At 44.0% G+C, this 23,024-nt stretch overlaps 4 non-coding genes across 4 annotated transcripts; all 4 read right to left on the minus strand.

Moving 5' to 3' along the window:
* Positions 1 to 5,397: 5,397 nt before the first annotated feature.
* LOC138570647 (U6 spliceosomal RNA) lies at positions 5,398 to 5,504 on the minus strand. Its single transcript, XR_011303683.1, has one exon. It is a non-coding gene; the product is annotated as a U6 spliceosomal RNA (small nuclear RNA).
* Positions 5,505 to 10,895: 5,391 nt separating this feature from the next.
* LOC138570551 (U6 spliceosomal RNA) lies at positions 10,896 to 11,002 on the minus strand. The gene has a single exon (XR_011303591.1). It is a non-coding gene; the product is annotated as a U6 spliceosomal RNA (small nuclear RNA).
* A 5,423-nt stretch (positions 11,003 to 16,425) lies between these two features.
* Positions 16,426 to 16,532, minus strand: LOC138570552 (U6 spliceosomal RNA). The gene has a single exon (XR_011303592.1). It is a non-coding gene; the product is annotated as a U6 spliceosomal RNA (small nuclear RNA).
* A 5,406-nt stretch (positions 16,533 to 21,938) lies between these two features.
* Positions 21,939 to 22,045, minus strand: LOC138570553 (U6 spliceosomal RNA). Its single transcript, XR_011303593.1, has one exon. It is a non-coding gene; the product is annotated as a U6 spliceosomal RNA (small nuclear RNA).
* Between the last annotated feature and the right edge of the window lie 979 nt (positions 22,046 to 23,024).

Raw genomic sequence — 23,024 nt, forward strand, 5'->3', positions numbered from 1 at the left:
CAAACCATTGATTAGGACCTCCAGTCAAAGGTTTGCCATACCAAATGTCCTTATGTCAGAGGGCAGAAAGTCAAAACACCATTTAGATATCGGGTGGTATGAAATGAAGAGGCAAACAACAGTGAATAAGCATTCTTTGCTGCTGTATTGATGTGGTCCTAAAAGGGCTGGTTTAATGCCAATTATATTTAAAGATTCATGCTCCAGGGTGCTTGCAAAATGACACCAACCCCCTCCCCATCACAATGGCTGGGTGATGCAAGCCTGAGAACATCACAATAGACCCATAGACATGAGAACAACTCTGTACCTCTGAGTGTATGTGGGCCCATGGCTGTATCAAGGACAAGGCAGAACAGGAGGTGGCTTATGGCGCCAGTTCCAGAGGCTGTCCAATTGATCCCTGTAAGCAACAAATGTTGGACCATCCTTTAAGAGATTCTGAGGCTGATTTCAATGTTAACTTTGCTGCTGATTTTAGGATTGGTCAACCTTCGACCCAAATCTAGTTTGCTTGGATAAGCCCTGGAAATCTTTTACAGCTTGTACTGGTGGGAGATGATGTGAGTTTATCAAGAGCAACGGGATATGAGGCATGTGTGCCACAAAAAGCAGTTCTAGGATTTTTTATAAGAAAGCCGCTTTAAGAAGGGAAGTTTGGACAACCCTACTGAGAGCAAAAGTATTACACAAAAGGTAAGGGGGTCAGTGGGTCAACCGATAGCACATTTGACTGTGAGTCCGTTTATTGTAAGTCCAAATACTACCAGTTTCGACATTTCCCAGGCTTTTTGTTTAATCTCTTAACAGACCCATTCCTATGTACCTCTGTTTTCATTGTAAGCGAGGGACATACCGTATGCCTTAAACATTCCTGGGCTGCGAAGACTCTATGTAAAAGAAAGAGTAGCAGACAGCTTAATAAATCATCAGCAGGACCCTCTAGACCTTCCCCAAAAAACATAAAATGATTTCTCTGCATGTATGTGAGTTGAGTAGCGCAAGTAGTTTGGTTAATGTCAGTGGATAAATGTCACTTTCACACAGCGCAGAACAGAATCACTTGTACAGGCCACTTCTGCAAAAGCATTACCAGTGTAGAAAGCAGTGAAAAGGTGAGGCAGTGTACAGTCACCCCCGACCCTTCACTGCCCCGATCGGCCATGATCGGCCAAGGACCTCTCTATGAGAGCTAAGGGTGGAATTTTTCTGGAGCTCGGTAATTTAGGGAGACATGGCTAAAGGGATCCTCAATCAACAGCCCAGCATTTGCTTTGTGGCCTGTCCGTATATGTCTGTTCTCCAAATTACCTGCCGCAGCCCAGACGTCAGCTGGTGAGATGGAATGACGTACCAGGCAGGATCCTGGCAGGTGATTTGCATAGGCACATCCCCTCTCCCTCTCTCTTAGCCCTGCTTACTCCACAGTAGCAAGTATCTAGGGAAAATACAGTGGTCGAGGTGGGGTATCAGTAACTAGCCACTCTGAGAAAGTAAATCTGGGGCGCTTCGCGACTTGTGGGGAACAACTGCAGAGCTCAGTGCCCAGAACTTTGTGGCACAGGGAGGAGGTCTGTGGGATATCAGTAACTTGGAGACATGCAACCTGGTTGGGAGTGCTTCAGGTCTCCTTCCTTGCATGCTCCAAGCAACTCAACAAAGCATCAACAGACTGGGATACCAGCCACAGAGCCACTTTCCACTTGATTTAAAGCCTAAACTCTTTTCCATGCAAACACATAGTCCCCAAATACCATATTTTCTTTGTTTTCTCTCTCTTTATCTCTCTCTACCTCCCTCCCTCCTGCCTTCCCTCCTGCCCTCTCTCTTTTTCCCCCGCCCCACTCCCTCTCCCTCTCACTCTTCCTCTTCTCCCTTCCATTCATTTTAAGTTTTCATGCACTGCAGCACATTGTGACAATGGTATTTCACAATGAAACTGTTTGAAAGTTACAGAAATCAAAAAAGAAATCAACCAACTAAAGCAGCCAAATCCGGAGTACAATGCTCAGCTCCAATTAAAGATTAAGGCCTAGAAGCAAGTAAAGCTGTAGTTCAGAGCGATGTTTGCAAATAGCAGCTTGAAGCAGTTTACGCTGGAGTGCACAACAAGGGGGAAAGAGATAATACTGAGTTTGGTAGAATGGGATCGAAAAACAAAAGAAGCGTGCCACTTCTAAAAGTACAAGTCAAGAAATTGAAGGGGACTGGGCTGTTTATTCAGTCAATAGGACTCACAAGTAAAAGGCTTCAGAGGCATTAGTGTTGAATTTGGCGCAAAATGTATTGTGTTGTCGTGTAATATGCATGAACATACAATTTCAATCTTCATTAAAAAAGATGTATTAAAAAATAAAGACTTGCAAATTAAGAAAGTTTCTGTCCTGTCATGTGCCAACAATAGTGAATGCTTTAAAAATGTGCGTGTCATCCTTTAGAGCAGGAACCAATTCCATTTTCCCATTATCATTCCAATATTAGTACATGTGTTGCTGAGGCACATAGGAATGGACCTGTTAAGAAATTAAACAAACACCTGGAAAAATGTTGAAACAGGTAGAATTTGGACTTACAATAAACTGACTCACCGTCAGATGTGCCATCCCTTGACCCACTGACCCCCTTACCTTTTGTGTAATCCTTTTGCTCTCAGCAGGGTTTTCCAAAGTTCCTTACTTAAAGCGGCTTTCTTATAAAAAAAAAATCCAAGACCTGTTTTTTATGGCCCACATGCCTCATATCCCGTTGCTCCCGATAAACTCACATCATCTCCCACCAATACAAGCTGTAAAAGATGTCAAGTGCATAGCCAAGAAAACTAGACGTGGGTCAAAGGTTGAGCAATCCTTAAATCAGCAGCAAAAATAACATTGAAATCAGCCTCAGAATCTCTTAAAGGATGGGCCAACATTGATTGCTTGCAGGGCGCAATCGGGCAGCCTCTGGTGCTGACGCCTTAAGGCAAGCGCAAAGGGAGAGCCAACCAAACCATTGATTAGGACCTCTGGACTTTCTGCCCTTTGACATAAGGACATTTGATATGGCAAACGTTTGACCAAACACAATTTAGATGTTGGATGGTATGAAATTAAGAGGCAAACAGCAATACACCAGCATTCTTTGCTGCTGTACTGATCTGGTCCTAAATGGTTTGGTTTAATGCCAATTATATTTAAAGATAAAAAGATTCATGCTCCAGGATGCTTGCAAATTGACACCCCCTCCCCATCACGATGGCTGGGTGAGGCACGCGTGAGAGCATCGCAGCAGACGCATAGACATGAGAAACACTCTGTACCTCTGAGTGTATGTGGGCCCATGGCTGGATCAAGGACAAGGCAACAACAGGAGATGGTTTAAGGTGTCAGCACCCAGGCTGCCCCATCGCGCGCTGCAAGCATCAGATGTTGGACCATCCTTTAAGAGATTCTGAGGCTAATTTCAATGTTAACTTTGCTGCTGATTTAAGGATTGCTCAACCTTCGACCCACGTCTAGTTTGCTTGGCTAAGCCCTGAAAATCTTTTACAGCTTGTATTGGTGGGAGATGATGTGAGTTTATCAAGAGCAATGGGATATGAGGCATGTGCGCCACAAAATGCTGGTCTAGGATCTTTTATATGAAAGCCACTTTGGAAAACCCTAGTGAGAGCAAAAGGATTACACAAAGGAAAGGGAGTCAGTGGATCAAGGGATAGCACATCTGACTGTGAGTCCGTTAATTGTTAGTCCAAATCCTACCCGTTTCGACATTTTTCCAGGCTTTTTGTTTCATTTCTTAACAGATCCATTCCTATGTACCTCTGTGTTTTCAACAGAGTTTTCATTGTAAGGGAGGGACATACAGTATGCCTTAAACATTCCTGGGCTGCGAAGACTCTATGTAAAAGCAAGAGTAGAGTACAGCTTAATAAATAATCAGCAGGACACTCTAGACCTTCCCCAAAAAACATAACATTATTTCTCTGCATGTATGTGCGTTGAACAGCGCAAGTAGTTTGGTTAATGTCAGTGGATAAATGTCACTTTCCCACAGCGCAGAACAAAATCACTTGTACAGGCCGCTTCTGCAAAAGCATTACCGCTGTAGAAAGCAGTGAAAAGGTGAGGCAGTGTGCAGTCACCCCTGACCCTTCACTGCCCTGATCGGCCACGATCAGCCAAGGACCTCTCTATGAGAGCTGACGGTGGAGTTTTTCTGGACCTCGGTAACTTAGGGAGACATGGCTAAAGGGATCCTCAATCAACGGCCCAGTCTTTGCTTTGTGGCCTGTCCGAATATTTCTGTTCTCCAAATTACCTGCTGCTGCCCAGGTGTCAGCTGGTGAGATAGAATGACGTCCCAGGGATGATCCTGGCAGATGATTTGCATAGGCACACCCCCTCTCCCTCTGTCTTAGCCCTGCTTACTCCACAATAGCAAGTATCTGGGGAAAATATAGTGGTCGAGTTAGGGTAGCAGTAACTAGCCAATCTGAGGAAATAAATCTGGGGCGCTTGGCGACTTGTGGGGAACAACTGCAGAGCTCAGTGCCCAGAACGTTGTGGCACAGGGAGGAGGTCTGTGGGATTTCAGTAACGTAGAGACATGCAACCTGGTCGGGAGTGCTTCAGGTCTTCTTCCTTGCATGTTCCAAGCAACTCAACAAAGCATCAACAGGCTGAGATACCAGCTAATGAGCCCCTTTCCACTTGATTTAAAGCCTAAAATCTTTTCCATGCAAACACATAGCCCCCAAATATCATATTTTCTTTGTTTTTGCTCTCTCAGTCTCTCTCACTCCCCCTCCCTCCTACCCTCCCTCCTTCCCGCCCTCACTCTTTCTCCCCCCCACAAACCTCCCTTTCCCTCTCACTCTTCCTCTTCCTTTCCCTACCATTCATTTTAAGTTTTCATGCACTGCAGCACATTGTGACAATGGTATTTCACAATGAAACTGTTTGTTGATTTCTTTTTTGATTTCTGTAACTTTCAAACTAAAAGCAGCCAAATCCGGAGTACAACGCTCCGCTCCAATTAAAGATTAAGGCCTAGAAGCAAGTAAAGCTGTAGTTCAGAGCGATGTTTGCAAATAGCACCTTAAAGCAGTTTACGCTGGAGTGCACAACAAGGGGGAAAGTGATAATACTGAGTTTGGTAAAATGGGATAAAAAAAATCAAAAGACGCGTGCCACTTCTAAAAGTGCAAGCCAAGAAATTGAAGGTGACAGGGCTGTTCATTCAGTCAATAGGACTCACAAGTAAAAGGCTCCGGAGGCATTAGTGTTGAATTTGGCTCAAAATGTATTGTGTTGTCGTGTAATATGTATGAACATACAATTTCAATCTTCATTAAAAAAGATGTATTAAAAAAATAAAGCCTTGCAAATTAAGAAAGTTTCTGTCCTGTCATGTGCCAAAAATAGTGAATGCTTTACGAATGCGCGTGCCATCCTTTAGAGCAGGGGCCAATTTAATTTTCCCATTATCATTCCAATATTAGTACATGTGTTGCTGAAGCAAGCGCAAAGGGAGAGTCAATCAAACCATTGATTAGGACCTCCAGTCAAAGGTTTGCCATACCAAATGTCCTTATGTCAGAGGGCAGAAAGTCAAAACACCATTTAGATATCGGGTGGTATGAAATGAAGAGGCAAACAACAGTGAATAAGCATTCCTTGCTGCTGTATTGATCTGGTCCTAAAGGGGTTGGTTTAATGCCAATTATATTTAAAGATTCATGCTCCAGGGTGCTGGCAAAATGACACCAACCCCCTCCCCATCACAATGGCTGGGTGATGCAAGCCTGAGAACATCACAATAGACCCATAGACATGAGAACAACTCTGTACCTCTGAGTGTATGTGGGCCCATGGCTGTATCAAGGACAAGGCAGAACAGGAGGTGGCTTATGGCGCCAGTTCCAGAGGCTTTCCAATTGATCCCTGTAAGCAACAAATGTTGGACCATCCTTTAAGAGATTCTGAGGCTGATTTCAATGTTAACTTTGCTGCTGATTTTAGGATTGGTCAACCTTCGACCCAAATCTAGTTTGCTTGGATAAGCCCTGGAAATCTTTTACAGCTTGTACTGGTGGGAGATGATGTGAGTTTATCAAGAGCAACGGGATATGAGGCATGTGTGCCACAAAAAGCAGTTCTAGGATTTTTTATAAGAAAGCCGCATTAAGAAGGGAAGTTTGGACAACCCTACTGAGAGCAAAAGTATTACACAAAAGGTAAGGGGGTCAGTGGGTCAACCGATAGCACATTTGACTTTGAGTCTGTTTATTGTAAGTCCAAATACTACCAGTTTCGACATTTCCCAGGCTTTTTGTTTAATCTCTTAACAGACCCATTCCTATGTACCTCTGTTTTCATTGTAAGCGAGGGACATACCGTATGCCTTAAACATTCCTGGGCTGCGAAGACTCTATGTAAAAGAAAGAGTAGCAGACAGCTTAATAAATCATCAGCAGGACCCTCTATACCTTCCCCAAAAAACATAAAATGATTTCTCTGCATGTATGTGAGTTGAGCAGCGCAAGTAGTTTGGTTAATGTCAGTGGATAAATGTCACTTTCACACAGCGCAGAACAGAATCACTTGTACAGGCCACTTCTGCAAAAGCATTACCAGTGTAGAAAGCAGTGAAAAGGTGAGGCAGTGTACAGTCACCCCGACCCTTCACTGCCCTGATCGGCCACGATCGGCCAAGGACCTCTCTATGAGAGCTAAGGGTGGAATTTTTCTGGAGCTCGGTAACTTAGGGAGACATGGCTAAAGGGATCCTCAATCAACAGCCCAGCATTTGCTTTGTGGCCTGTCCGTATATGTCTGTTCTCCAAATTACCTGCCGCAGCCCAGATGTCAGCTGGTGAGATGGAATGACGTACCAGGCAGGATCCTGGCAGGTGATTTGCATAGGCACATCCCCTCTCCCTCTCTCTTAGCCCTGCTTACTCCACAGTAGCAAGTATCTAGGGAAAATACAGTGGTCGAGGTGGGGTATCAGTAACTAGCCACTCTGAGAAAGTAAATCTGGGGCGCTTCGCGACTTGTGGGGAACAACTGCAGAGCTCAGTGCCCAGAACTTTGTGGCACAGGGAGGAGGTCTGTGGGATATCAGTAACTTGGAGACATGCAACCTGGTTGGGAGTGCTTCAGGTCTCCTTCCTTGCATGCTCCAAGCAACTCAACAAAGATTCAACAGACTGAGATACCAGCCACAGAGCCACTTTCCACTTGATTTAAAGCCTAAACTCTTTTCCATGCAAACACATAGTCCCCAAATACCATATTTTCTTTGTTTTCTCTCTCTTTACCTCTCTCTACCTCCCTCCCTCCCTCCTGCCCTCTCTCTTTTTCCCCCGCCCCGCTCCCTCTCCCTCTCACTCTTCCTCTTCTCCCTTCCATTCATTTTAAGTTTTCATGCACTGCAGCACATTGTGACAATGGTATTTCACAATGAAACTGTTTGAAAGTTACAGAAATCAAAAAAGAAATCAACCAACTAAAAGCAGCCAAATCCGGAGTACAATGCTCAGCTCCAATTAAAGATTAAGGCCTAGAAGCAAGTAAAGCTGTAGTTCAGAGCGATGTTTGCAAATAGCAGCTTGAAGCAGTTTACGCTGGAGTGCACAACAAGGGGGAAAGAGATAATACTGAGTTTGGTAGAATGGGATCGAAAAACAAAAGAAGCGCGCCACTTCTAAAAGTACAAGTCAAGAAATTGAAGGGGACTGGGCTGTTTATTCAGTCAATAGGACTCACAAGTAAAAGGCTTCAGAGGCATTAGTGTTGAATTTGGCGCAAAATGTATTGTGTTGTCGTGTAATATGCATGAACATACAATTTCAATCTTCATTAAAAAAGATGTATTAAAAAATAAAGACTTGCAAATTAAGAAAGTTTCTGTCCTGTCATGTGCCAACAATAGTGAATGCTTTAAAAATGTGCGTGTCATCCTTTAGAGCAGGAACCAATTCCATTTTCCCATTATCATTCCAATATTAGTACATGTGTTGCTGAGGCACATAGGAATGGACCTGTTAAGAAATTAAACAAACACCTGGAAAAATGTTGAAACAGGTAGAATTTGGACTTACAATAAACTGACTCACCGTCAGATGTGCCATCCCTTGACCCACTGACCCCCTTACCTTTTGTGTAATCCTTTTGCTCTCAGCAGGGTTTTCCAAAGTTCCTTACTTAAAGAGGCTTTCTTATAAAAAAAAAATCCAAGACCTGTTTTTTATGGCCCACATGCCTCATATCCCGTTGCTCCCGATAAACTCACATCATCTCCCACCAATACAAGCTGTAAAAGATGTCAAGTGCATAGCCAAGAAAACTAGACGTGGGTCAAAGGTTGAGCAATCCTTAAATCAGCAGCAAAAATAACATTGAAATCAGCCTCAGAATCTCTTAAAGGATGGGCCAACATTGATTGCTTGCAGGGCGCAATCGGGCAGCCTCTGGTGCTGACGCCTTAAGGCAAGCGCAAAGGGAGAGCCAACCAAACCATTGATTAGGACCTCTGGACTTTCTGCCCTTTGACATAAGGACATTTGATATGGCAAACGTTTGACCAAACACAACTTAGATGTTGGATGGTATGAAATTAAGAGGCAAACAGCAATACACCAGCATTCTTTGCTGCTGTACTGATCTGGTCCTAAATGGTTTGGTTTAATGCCAATTATATTTAAAGATAAAAAGATTCATGCTCCAGGATGCTTGCAAATTGACACCCCCTCCCCATCACGATGGCTGGGTGAGGCACGCGTGAGAGCATCACAGCAGACGCATAGACATGAGAAACACTCTGTACCTCCGAGTGTATGTGGGCCCATGGCTGGATCAAGGACAAGGCAACAACAGGAGATGGTTTAAGGTGTCAGCACCCAGGCTGCCCCATCGCGCGCTGCAAGCATCAGATGTTGGACCATCCTTTAAGAGATTCTGAGGCTAATTTCAATGTTAACTTTGCTGCTGATTTAAGGATTGCTCAACCTTCGACCCACGTCTAGTTTGCTTGGCTAAGCCCTGAAAATCTTTTACAGCTTGTATTGGTGGGAGATGATGTGAGTTTATCAAGAGCAATGGGATATGAGGCATGTGCGCCACAAAATGCTGGTCTACGATCTTTTATATGAAAGCCACTTTGGAAAACCCTAGTGAGAGCAAAAGGATTACACAAAGGAAAGGGAGTCAGTGGATCAAGGGATAGCACATCTGACTGTGAGTCCGTTAATTGTAAGTCCAAATCCTACCCGTTTCGACATTTTTCCAGGCTTTTTGTTTCATTTCTTAACAGATCCATTCCTATGTACCTCTGTGTTTTCAACAGAGTTTTCATTGTAAGGGAGGGACATACAGTATGCCTTAAACATTCCTGGGCTGCGAAGACTCTATGTAAAAGCAAGAGTAGAGTACAGCTTAATAAATAATCAGCAGGACACTCTAGACCTTCCCCAAAAAACATAACATTATTTCTCTGCATGTATGTGCGTTGAACAGCGCAAGTAGTTTGGTTAATGTCAGTGGATAAATGTCACTTTCCCACAGCGCAGAACAAAATCACTTGTACAGGCCGCTTCTGCAAAAGCATTACCGCTGTAGAAAGCAGTGAAAAGGTGAGGCAGTGTGCAGTCACCCCTGACCCTTCACTGCCCTGATCGGCCACGATCGGCCAAGGACCTCTCTATGAGAGCTGAGTGTGGAGTTTTTCTGGACCTCGGTAACTTAGGGAGACATGGCTAAAGGGATCCTCAATCAACGGCCCAGCCTTTGCTTTGTGGCCTGTCCGAATATTTCTGTTCTCCAAATTACCTGCTGCTGCCCAGGTGTCAGCTGGTGAGATGGAATGACGTCCCAGGGATGATCCTGGCAGATGATTTGCATAGGCACACCCCCTCTCCCTCTGTCTTAGCCCTGCTTACTCCACAATAGCAAGTATCTGGGGATAATATAGTGGTCGAGTTAGGGTAGCAGTAACTAGCCAATCTGAGAAAGTAAATCTGGGGGGCTTGGCGACTTGTGGGGAACAACTGCAGAGCTCAGTGCCCAGAACGTTGTGGCACAGGGAGGAGGTCTGTGGGATTTCAGTAACGTAGAGACATGCAACCTGGTCGGGAGTGCTTCAGGTCTTCTTCCTTGCATGTTCCAAGCAACTCAACAAAGCATCAAAAAGCTGAGATACCAGCCAATGAGCCCCTTTCCACTTGATTTAAAGCCTAAAATCTTTTCCATGCAAACACATAGCCCCCAAATATCATATTTTCTTTGTTTTCGCTCTCTCAGTCTCTCTCACTCCTACCCTCCCTCCTTCCCGCCCTCACTCTTTCTCCCCCCCACAAACCTCCCTTTCCCTCTCACTCTTCCTCTTCCTCTCCCTACCATTCATTTTAAGTTTTCATGCACTGCAGCACATTGTGACAATGGTATTTCACAATGAAACTGTTTGTTGATTTCTTTTTTGATTTCTGTAACTTTCAAACTAAAAGCAGCCAAATCCGGAGTACAACGCTCCGCTCCAATTAAAGATTAAGGCCTTGAAGCAAGTAAAGCTGTAGTTCAGAGCGATGTTTGCAAATAGCACCTTAAAGCAGTTTACGCTGGAGTGCACAACAAGGGGGAAAGTGATAATACTGAGTTTGGTAAAATGGGATAAAAAAAATCAAAAGACGCGTGCCACTTCTAAAAGTGCAAGCCAAGAAATTGAAGGCGACGGGGCTGTTCATTCAGTCAATAGGACTCACAAGTAAAAGGCTCCGGAGGCATTAGTGTTGAATTTGGCTCAAAATGTATTGTGTTGTCGTGTAATATGTATGAACATACAATTTCAATCTTCATTAAAAAAGATGTATTAAAAAAATAAAGCCTTGCAAATTAAGAAAGTTTCTGTCCTGTGCCAAAAATAGTGAATGCTTTACGAATGTGCGTGCCATCCTTTAGAGCAGGGGCCAATTTAATTTTCCCATTATCATTCCAATATTAGTACATGTGTTGCTGAAGCAAGCGCAAAGGGAGAGTCAATCAAACCATTGATTAGGACCTCCAGTCAAAGGTTTGCCATACCAAATGTCCTTATGTAAGAGGGCAGAAAGTCAAAACACCATTTAGATATCGGGTGGTATGAAATGAAGAGGCAAACAACAGTGAATAAGCATTCTTTGCTGCTGTATTGATCTGGTCCTAAAGGGGTTGGTTTAATGCCAATTATATTTAAAGATTCATGCTCCAGGGTGCTTGCAAAATGACACCAACCCCCTCCCCATCACAATGGCTGGGTGATGCAAGCCTGAGAACATCATAATAGACCCATAGACATGAGAACAACTCTGTACCTCTGAGTGTATGTGGGCCCATGGCTGTATCAAGGACAAGGCAGAACAGGAGGTGGCTTATGGCGCCAGTTCCAGAGGCTGTCCAATTGATCCCTGTAAGCAACAAATGTTGGACCATCCTTTAAGAGATTCTGAGGCTGATTTCAATGTTAACTTTGCTGCTGATTTTAGGATTGGTCAACCTTCAACCCAAATCTAGTTTGCTTGGATAAGCCCTGGAAATCTTTTACAACTTGTACTGGTGGGAGATGATGTGAGTTTATCAAGAGCAACGGGATATGAGGCATGTGTGCCACAAAAAGCAGTTCTAGGATTTTTTATAAGAAAGCCGCTTTAAGAAGGGAAGTTTGGACAACCCTACTGAGAGCAAAAGTATTACACAAAAGGTAAGGGGGTCAGTGGGTCAACCGATAGCACATTTGACTGTGAGTCCGTTTATTGTAAGTCCAAATACTACCAGTTTCGACATTTCCCAGGCTTTTTGTTTAATCTCTTAACAGACCCATTCCTATGTACCTCTGTTTTCATTGTAAGCGAGGGACATACCGTATGCCTTAAACATTCCTGGGCTGCGAAGACTCTATGTAAAAGAAAGAGTAGCAGACATCTTAATAAATCATCAGCAGGACCCTCTAGACCTTCCCCAAAAAACATAAAATGATTTCTCTGCATGTATGTGAGTTGAGCAGCGCAAGTAGTTTGGTTAATGTCAGTGGATAAATGTCACTTTCACACAGCGCAGAACAGAATCACTTGTACAGGCCACTTCTGCAAAAGCATTACCAGTGTAGAAAGCAGTGAAAAGGTGAGGCAGTGTACAGTCACCCCCGACCCTTCACTGCCCTGATCGGCCACGATCGGCCAAGGACCTCTCTATGAGAGCTAAGGGTGGAATTTTTCTGGAGCTATAACTTAGGGAGACATGGCTAAAGGGATCCTCAATCAACAGCCCAGCATTTGCTTTGTGGCCTGTCCGTATATGTCTGTTCTCCAAATTACCTGCCGCAGCCCAGATGTCAGCTGGTGAGATGGAATGACGTACCAGGCAGGATCCTGGCAGGTGATTTGCATAGGCACATCCCCTCTCCCTCTCTCTTAGCCCTGCTTACTCCACAGTAGCAAGTATCTAGGGAAAATACAGTGGTCGAGGTGGGGTATCAGTAACTAGCCACTCTGAGAAAGTAAATCTGGGGCGCTACGCGACTTGTGGGGAACAACTGCAGAGCTCAGTGCCCAGAACTTTGTGGCACAGGGAGGAGGTCTGTGGGATATCAGTAACTTGGAGACATGCAACCTGGTTGGGAGTGCTTCAGGTCTCCTTCCTTGCATGCTCCAAGCAACTCAACAAGGCATCAACAGACTGAGATACCAGCCACAGAGCCACTTTCCACTTGATTTAAAGCCTAAACTCTTTTCCATGCAAACACATAGTCCCCAAATACATATTTTCTTTGTTTTCTCTCTCTTTATCTCTCTCTACCTCCCTCCCTCCCTCCTGCCTTCCCTCCTGCCCTCTCTCTTTTTCCCCCGCCCCGCTCCCTCTCCCTCTCACTCTTCCTCTTCTCCCTTCCATTCATTTTAAGTTTTCATGCACTGCAGCACATTGTGACAATGGTATTTCACAATGAAACTGTTTGAAAGTTACAGAAATCAAAAAAGAAATCAACCAACTAAAAGCAGCCAAATCCGGAGTACAATGCTCAGCTCCAATTAAAGATTAAGGCCTAGAAGCAAGTAAAGCTGTAGTTCAGAGCGATATTTGCAAATAGCAGCTTGAAGCAGTTTACGCTGGAGTGCACAACAAGGGGGAAAGAGATAATACTGAGTTTGGTAGAATGGGATCGAAAAACAAAAGAAGCGTGCCACTTCTAAAAGTACAAGTCAAGAAATTGAAGGGGACTGGGCTGTTTATTCAGTCAATAGGACTCACAAGTAAAAGGCTTCAGAGGCATTAGTGTTGAATTTGGCGCAAAATGTATTGTGTTGTCGTGTAATATGCATGAACATACAATTTCAATCTTCATTAAAAAAGATGTATTAAAAAATAAAGACTTGCAAATTAAGAAAGTTTCTGTCCTGTCATGTGCCAACAATAGTGAATGCTTTAAAAATGTGCGTGTCATCCTTTAGAGCAGGAACCAATTCCATTTTCCCATTATCATTCCAATATTAGTACATGTGTTGCTGAGGCACATAGGAATGGACCTGTTAAGAAATTAAACAAACACCTGGAAAAATGTTGAAACAGGTAGAATTTGGACTTACAATAAACTGACTCACCGTCAGATGTGCCATCCCTTGACCCACTGACCCCCTTACCTTTTGTGTAATCCTTTTGCTCTCAGCAGGGTTTTCCAAAGTTCCTTACTTAAAGCGGCTTTCTTATAAAAAAAAAAATCCAAGACCTGTTTTTTATGGCCCACATGCCTCATATCCCGTTGCTCCCGATAAACTCACATCATCTCCCACCAATACAAGCTGTAAAAGATGTCAAGTGCATAGCCAAGAAAACTAGACGTGGGTCAAAGGTTGAGCAATCCTTAAATTAGCAGCAAAAATAACATTGAAATCAGCCTCAGAATCTCTTAAAGGATGGGCCAACATTGATTGCTTGCAGGGCGCAATCGGGCAGCCTCTGGTGCTGACGCCTTAAGGCAAGCGCAAAGGGAGAGCCAACCAAACCATTGATTAGGACCTCTGGACTTTCTGCCCTTTGACATAAGGACGTTTGATATGGCAAACGTTTGACCAAACACAATTTAGATGTTGGATGGTATGAAATTAAGGGGCAAACAGCAATACACCAGCATTCTTTGCTGCTGTACTGATCTGGTCCTAAATGGTTTGGTTTAATGCCAATTATATTTAAAGATAAAAAGATTCATGCTCCAGGATGCTTGCAAATTGACACCCCCTCCCCATCACGATGGCTGGGTGAGGCACGCGTGAGAGCATCGCAGCAGACGCATAGACATGAGAAACACTCTGTACCTCTGAGTGTATGTGGGCCCATGGCTGGATCAAGGACAAGGCAACAACAGGAGATGGTTTAAGGTGTCAGCACCCAGGCAGCCCCATCGCGCGCTGCAAGCATCAGATGTTGGACCATCCTTTAAGAGATTCTGAGGCTAATTTCAATGTTAACTTTGCTGCTGATTTAAGGATTGCTCAACCTTCGACCCACGTCTAGTTTGCTTGGCTAAGCCCTGAAAATCTTTTACAGCTTGTATTGGTGGGAGATGATGTGAGTTTATCAAGAGCAATGGGATATGAGGCATGTGCGCCACAAAATGCTGGTCTAGGATCTTTTATATGAAAGCCACTTTGGAAAACCCTAGTGAGAGCAAAAGGATTACACAAAGGAAAGGGAGTCAGTGGATCAAGGGATAGCACATCTGACTGTGAGTCCGTTAATTGTAAGTCCAAATCCTACCCGTTTCGACATTTTTCCAGGCTTTTTGTTTCATTTCTTAACAGATCCATTCCTATGTACCTCTGTGTTTTCAACAGAGTTTTCATTGTAAGGGAGGGACATACAGTATGCCTTAAACATTCCTGGGCTGCGAAGACTCTATGTAAAAGCAAGAGTAGAGTACAGCTTAATAAATAATCAGCAGGACACTCTAGACCTTCCCCAAAAAACATAACATTATTTCTCTGCATGTATGTGCGTTGAACAGCGCAAGTAGTTTGGTTAATGTCAGTGGATAAATGTCACTTTCCCACAGCGCAGAACAAAATCACTTGTACAGGCCGCTTCTGCAAAAGCATTACCGCTGTAGAAAGCAGTGAAAAGGTGAGGCAGTGTGCAGTCACCCCTGACCCTTCACGGCCCTGATCGGCCACGATCGGCCAAGGACCTCTCTATGAGAGCTGAGGGTGGAGTTTTTCTGGACCTCGGTAACTTAGGGAGACATGGCTAAAGGGATCCTCAATCAACGGCCCAGCCTTTGCTTTGTGGCCTGTCCGAATATTTCTGTTCTACAAATTACCTGCTGCTGCCCAGGTGTCAGCTGGTGAGATGGAATGACGTCCCAGGGATGATCCTGGCAGATGATTTGCATAGGCACACCCCCTCTCCCTCTGTCTTAGCCCTGCTTACTCCACAATAGCAAGTATCTGGGGAAAATATAGTGGTCGAGTTAGGGTAGCAGTAACTAGCCAATCTGAGAAAGTAAATCTGGGGCGCTTGGCGACTTGTGGGGAACAACTGCAGAGCTCAGTGCCCAGAACGTTGTGGCACAGGGAGGAGGTCTGTGGGATTTCAGTAACGTAGAGACATGCAACCTGGTCGGGAGTTCTTCAGGTCTTCTTCCTTGCATGTTCCAAGCAACTCAACAAAGCATCAACAGGCTGAGATACCAGCCAATGAGCCCCTAATGAGCCCCTTTCCACTTGATTTAAAGCCTAAAATCTTTTCCATGCAAACACATAGCCCCCAAATATCATATTTTCTTTGTTTTCTCTCTCTCAGTCTCTCTCACTCCCCCTCCCTCCTACCCTCCCTCCTTCCCACCCTCACTCTTTCTCCCCCCCACAAACCTCCCTTTCCCTCTCACTCTTCCTCTTACTCTCCCTACCATTCATTTTAAGTTTTCATGCACTGCAGCACATTGTGACAATGGTATTTCACAATGAAACTGTTTGTTGATTTCTTTTTTGATTTCTGTAACTTTCAAACTAAAAGCAGCCAAATCCGGAGTACAACGCTCCGCTCCAATTAAAGATTAAGGCCTTGAAGCAAGTAAAGCTGTAGTTCAGAGCGATGTTTGCAAATAGCACCTTAAAGCAGTTTACGCTGGAGTGCACAACAAGGGGGAAAGTGATAATACTGAGTTTGGTAAAATGGGATAAAAAAAATCAAAAGACGCGTGCCACTTCTAAAAGTGCAAGCCAAGAAATTGAAGGCGACGGGGCTGTTCATTCAGTCAATAGGACTCACAAGTAAAAGGCTCCGGAGGCATTAGTGTTGAATTTGGCTCAAAATGTATTGTGTTGTCGTGTAATATGTATGAACATACAATTTCAATCTTCATTAAAAAAGATGTATTAAAAAAATAAAGCCTTGCAAATTAAGAAAGTTTCTGTCCTGTGCCAAAAATAGTGAATGCTTTACGAATGTGCGTGCCATCCTTTAGAGCAGGGGCCAATTTAATTTTCCCATTATCATTCCAATATTAGTACATGTGTTGCTGAAGCAAGCGCAAAGGGAGAGTCAATCAAACCATTGATTAGGACCTCCAGTCAAAGGTTTGCCATACCAAATGTCCTTATGTCAGAGGGCAGAAAGTCAAAACACCATTTAGATATCGGGTGGTATGAAATGAAGAGGCAAACAACAGTGAATAAGCATTCTTTGCTGCTGTATTGATCTGGTCCTAAAGGGGTTGGTTTAATGCCAATTATATTTAAAGATTCATGCTCCAGGGTGCTTGCAAAATGACACCAACCCCCTCCCCATCACAATGGCTGGGTGATGCAAGCCTGAGAGCATCACAATAGACCCATAGACATGAGAACAACTCTGTACCTCTGAGTGTATGTGGGCCCATGGCTGTATCAAGGACAAGGCAGAACAGGAGGTGGCTTATGGCGCCAGTTCCAGAGGCTGTCCAATTGATCCCTGTAAGCAACAAATGTTGGACCATCCTTTAAGAGATTCTGAGGCTGATTTCAATGTTAACTTTGCTGCTGATTTTAGGATTGGTCAACCTTCGACCCAAATCTAGTTTGCTTGGATAAGCCCTGGAAATCTTTTACAACTTGTACTGGTGGGAGATGATGTGAGTTTATCAAGAGCAACGGGATATGAGGCATGTGTGCCACAAAAAGCAGTTCTAGGATTTTTTATAAGAAAGCCGCTTTAAGAAGGGAAGTTTGGACAACCCTACTGAGAGCAAAAGTATTACACAAAAGGTAAGGGGGTCAGTGGGTCAACCGATAGCACATTTGACTGTGAGTCCGTTTATTGTAAGTCCAAATACTACCAGTTTCGACATTTCCCAGGCTTTTTGTTTAATCTCTTAACAGACCCATTCCTATGTACCTCTGTTTTCATTGTAAGCGAGGGACATACCGTATGCCTTAAACATTCCTGGGCTGCGAAGACTCTATGTAAAAGAAAGAGTAGCAGACATCTTAATAAATCATCAGCAGGACCCTCTAGACCTTCCCCAAAAAACATAAAATGATTTCTCTGCATGTATGTGAGTTGAGCAGCGCAAGTAGTTTGGTTAATGTCAGTGGATAAATGTCACTTTCACACAGCGCAGAACAGAATCACTTGTACAGGCCACTTCTGCAAAAGCATTACCAGTGTAGAAAGCAGTGAAAAGGTGAGGCAGTATACAGTCACCCCCGACCCTTCACTGCTCTGATCGGCCACGATCGGCCAAGGACCTCTCTATGAGAGCTAAGGGTGGAATTTGTCTGGAGCTCGGTAACTTAGGGAGACATGGCTAAAGGGATCCTCAATCAACAGCCCAGCATTTGCTTTGTGGCCTGTCCGTATATGTCTGTTCTCCAAATTACCTGCCGCAGCCCAGACGTCAGCTGGTGAGATGGAATGACGTACCAGGCAGGATCCTGGCAGGTGATTTGCATAGGCACATCCCCTCTCCCTCTCTCTTAGCCCTGCTTACTCCACAGTAGCAAGTATCTAGGGAAAATACAGTGGTCGAGGTGGGGTATCAGTAACTAGCCACTCTGAGAAAGTAAATCTGGGGCGCTTCGCGACTTGTGGGGAACAACTGCAGAGCTCAGTGCCCAGAACTTTGTGGCACAGGGAGGAGGTCTGTGGGATATCAGTAACTTGGAGACATGCAACCTGGTTGGGAGTGCTTCAGGTCTCCTTCCTTGCATGCTCCAAGCAACTCAACAAAGCATCAACAGACTGAGATACCAGCCACAGAGCCACTTTCCACTTGATTTAAAGCCTAAACTCTTTTCCATGCAAACACATAGTCCCCAAATACCATATTTTCTTTGTTTTCTCTCTCTTTATCTCTCTCTACCTCCCTCCCTCCCTCCTACCTTCCCACCTGTCCTCTCTCTTTTCCCCCCGCCCCGCTCCCTCTCCCTCTCACTCTTCCTCTTCTCCCTTCCATTCATTTTAAGTTTTCATGCACTGCAGCACATTGTGACAATGGTATTTCACAATGAAACTGTTTGAAAGTTACAGAAATCAAAAAAGAAATCAACCAACTAAAAGCAGCCAAATCCGGAGTACAATGCTCAGCTCCAATTAAAGATTAAGGCCTAGAAGCAAGTAAAGCTGTAGTTCAGAGCGATGTTTGCAAATAGCACCTTGAAGCAGTTTACTCTGGAGTGCACAACAAGGGGGAAAGAGATAATACTGAGTTTGGTAGAATGGGATAGAAAAACAAAAGAAGCGTGCCACTTCTAAAAGTACAAGTCAAGAAATTGAAGGGGACTGGGCTGTTTATTCAGTCAATAGGACTCACAAGTAAAAGGCTTCAGAGGCATTAGTGTTGAATTTGGCGCAAAATGTATTGTGTTGTCGTGTAATATGCATGAACATACAATTTCAATCTTCATTAAAAAAGATGTATTAAAAAATAAAGACTTGCAAATTAAGAAAGTTTCTGTCCTGTCATGTGCCAACAATAGTGAATGCTTTAAAAATGTGCGTGTCATCCTTTAGAGCAGGAACCAATTCCATTTTCCCATTATCATTCCAATATAAGTACATGTGTTGCTGAGGCACATAGGAATGGATCTGTTAAGAAATTAAACAAACACCTGGAAAAATGTTGAAACAGGTAGAATTTGGACTTACAATAAACTGACTCACCGTCAGATGTGCCATCCCTTGACCCACTGACCCCCTTACCTTTTGTGTAATCCTTTTGCTCTCAGCAGGGTTTTCCAAAGTTCCTTACTTAAAGAGGCTTTCATATAAAAAAAAAATCCTAGACCTGTTTTTTATGGCCCACATGCCTCATATCCCGTTGCTCCCGATAAACTCACATCATCTCCCACCAATATAAGCTGTAAAAGATGTCAAGTGCATAGCCAAGGAAACTAGACGTGGGTCAAAGGTTGAGCAATCCTTAAATCAGCAGCAAAAATAACATTGAAATCAGCCTCAGAATCTCTTAAAGGATGGGCCAACATTGATTGCTTGCAGGGCGCAATCGGGCAGCCTCTGGTGCTGACGCCTTAAGGCAAGCGCAAAGGGAGAGCCAACCAAACCATTGATTAGGACCTCTGGACTTTCTGCCCTTTGACATAAGGACATTTGATATGGCAAACGTTTGACCAAACACAATTTAGATGTTGGATGGTATGAAATTAAGAGGCAAACAGCAATACACCAGCATTCTTTGCTGCTGTACTTATCTGGTCCTAAATGGTTTGGTTTAATGCCAATTATATTTAAAGATAAAAAGATTCATGCTCCAGGGTGCTTGCAAATTGACACCCCCTCCCCATCACGATGGCTGGGTGAGGCACGCGTGAGAGCATCACAGCAGACGCATAGACATGAGAAACACTCTGTACCTCTGAGTGTATGTGGACCCATGGCTGGATCAAGGACAAGGCAACAACAGGAGATGGTTTAAGGTGTCAGCACCCAGGCTGCCCCATCGCACGCTGCAAGCATCAGATGTTGGACCATCCTTTAAGAGATTCTGAGGCTAATTTCAATGTTAACTTTGCTGCTGATTTAAGGATTGCTCAACCTTCGACCCACGTCTAGTTTGCTTGGCTAAGCCCTGAAAATCTTTTACAGCTTGTATTGGTGGGAGATGATGTGAGTTTATCAAGAGCAATGGGATATGAGGCATGTGCGCCACAAAATGCAGGTCTAGGATCTTTTATATGCAAGCCACTTTGGAAAACCCTAGTGAGAGCAAAAGGATTACACAAAGGAAAGGGAGTCAGTGAATCAAGGGATAGCACATCTGACTGTGAGTCCGTTAATTGTAAGTCCAAATCCTACCCGTTTCGACATTTTTCCAGGCTTTTTGTTTCATTTCTTAACAGATCCATTCCTATGTACCTCTGTGTTTTCAACAGAGTTTTCATTGTAAGGGAGGGACATACAGTATGCCTTAAACATTCCTGGCAGGGAAGTCTCTATGTAAAAGCAAGAGTAGAGTACAGCTTAATAAATAATCAGCAGGACACTCTAGACCTTCCCCAAAAAACACAACATGATTTCTCTGCATGTATGTGCGTTGAACAGCGCAAGTAGTTTGGTTAATGTCAGTGGATAAATGTCACTTTCCCACAGCACAGAACAAAATCACTTGTACAGGCCGCTTCTGCAAAAGCATTACCGCTGTAGAAAGCAGTGAAAAGGTGAGGCAGTGTGCAGTCACCCCTGACCCTTCACTGCCCTGATCGGCCACGATCGGCCAAGGACCTCTCTATGAGAGCTGAGGGTGGAGTTTTTCTGGACCTCGGTAACTTAGGGAGACATGTCTAAAGGGATCCTCAATCAATGGCCCAGTCTTTGCTTTGTGGCCTGTCCGAATATTTCTGTTCTCCAAATTACCTGCTGCTGCCCAGGTGTCAGCTGGTGAGATGGAATGACGTCCCAGGGATGATCCTGGCAGATGATTTGCCTAGGCACACCCCCTCTCCCTCTGTCTTAGCCCTGCTTACTCCACAATAGCAAGTATCTGGGGAAAATATAGTGGTCGAGTTAGGGTTGCAGTAACTAGCCAATCTGAGAAAGTAAATCTGGGGCGCTTGGCGACTTGTGGGGAACAACTGCAGAGCTCAGTGCCCAGAACGTTGTGGCACAGGGAGGAGGTCTGTGGGATTTCAGTAACGTAGAGACATGCAACCTGGTCGGGAGTGCTTCAGGTCTTCTTCCTTGCATGTTCCAAGCAACTCAACAAAGCATCAACAGGCTGAGATACCAGCCAATGAGCCCCTTTCCACTTGATTTAAAGCCTAAAATCTTTTCCATGCAAAAGCATAGCCCCCAAATATCATATTTTCTTTGTTTTCTCTCTCTCAGTCTCTCTCACTCCCCATCCCTCCTTCCGCCCTCACTCTTTCTCCCCCCCCACAAACCTCCCTTTCCCTCTCACTCTTCCTCTTCCTCTCCCTACCATTCATTTTAAGTTTTCATGCACTGCAGCACATTGTGACAATGGTATTTCAGAATGAAACTGTTTGTTGATTTCTTTTTTGATTTCTGTAACTTTCAAACTAAAAGCAGCCAAATCCGGAGTACAACGCTCCGCTCCAATTAAAGATTAAGGCCTAGAAGCAAGTACAGCTGTAGTTCAGAGCGATGTTTGCAAATAGCACCTTAAAGCAGTTTACGCTGGAGTGCACAACAAGGGGGAAAGTGATAATACTGAGTTTGGTAAAATGGGATAAAAAAAATCAAAAGACGCGTGCCACTTCTAAAAGTGCAAGCCAAGAAATTGAAGGCGACGGGGCTGTTCATTCAGTCAATAGGACTCACAAGTAAAAGGCTCCTGAGGCATTAGTGTTGAATTTGGCTCAAAATGTATTGTGTTGTCGTGTAATATGTATGAACATACAATTTCAATCTTCATTAAAAAAGATGTATTAAAAAAATAAAGCCTTGCAAATTAAGAAAGTTTCTGTCCTGTCATGTGCCAAAAATAGTGAATGCTTTACGAATGTGCGTGCCATCCTTTAGAGCAGGGGCCAATTTAATTTTCCCATTATCATTCCAATATTAGTACATGTGTTGCTGAAGCAAGCGCAAAGGGAGAGTCAATCAAACCATTGATTAGGACCTCCAGTCAAAGGTTTGCCATACCAAATGTCCTTATGTCAGAGGGCAGAAAGTCAAAACACCATTTAGATATCGGGTGGTATGAAATGAAGAGGCAAACAACAGTGAATAAGCATTCTTTGCTGCTGTATTGATCTGGTCCTAAAGGGGCTGGTTTAATGCCAATTATATTTAAAGATTCATGCTCCAGGGTGCTTGCAAAATGACACCAACCCCCTCCCCATCACAATGGCTGGGTGATGCAAGCCTGAGAACATCACAATAGACCCATAGACATGAGAACAACTCTGTACCTCTGAGTGGATGTGGGCCCATGGCTGTATCAAGGACAAGGCAGAACAGGAGGTGGCTTATGGCGCCAGTTCCAGAGGCTGTCCAATTGATCCCTGTAAGCAACAAATGTTGGACCATCCTTTAAGAGATTCTGAGGCTGATTTCAATGTTAACTTTGCTGCTGATTTTAGGATTGGTCAACCTTCGACCCAAATCTAGTTTGCTTGGATAAGCCCTGGAAATCTTTTACAGCTTGTACTGGTGGGAGATGATGTGAGTTTATCAAGAGCAACGGGATATGAGGCATGTGTGCCACAAAAAGCAGTTCTAGGATTTTTTATAAGAAAGCCGCTTTAAGAAGGGAAGTTTGGACAACCCTACTGAGAGCAAAAGTATTACACAAAAGGTAAGGGGGTCAGTGGGTCAACCGATAGCACATTTGACTGTGAGTCCGTTTATTGTAAGTCCAAATACTACCAGTTTCGACATTTCCCAGGCTTTTTATTTAATCTCTTAACAGACCCATTCCTATGTACCTCTGTTTTCATTGTAAGCGAGGGACATACCGTATGCCTTAAACATTCCTGGGCTGCGAAGACTCTATGTAAAAGAAAGAGTAGCAGACAGCTTAATAAATCATCAGCAGGACCCTCTAGACCTTCCCCAAAAAAC

Source organism: Ambystoma mexicanum, chromosome 2q, assembly GCF_040938575.1.
Source record: "Ambystoma mexicanum isolate Mex_15411 chromosome 2q, UKY_AmexF1_1, whole genome shotgun sequence".
In the NCBI taxonomy this organism is placed as follows: domain Eukaryota; kingdom Metazoa; phylum Chordata; class Amphibia; order Caudata; family Ambystomatidae; genus Ambystoma; species Ambystoma mexicanum.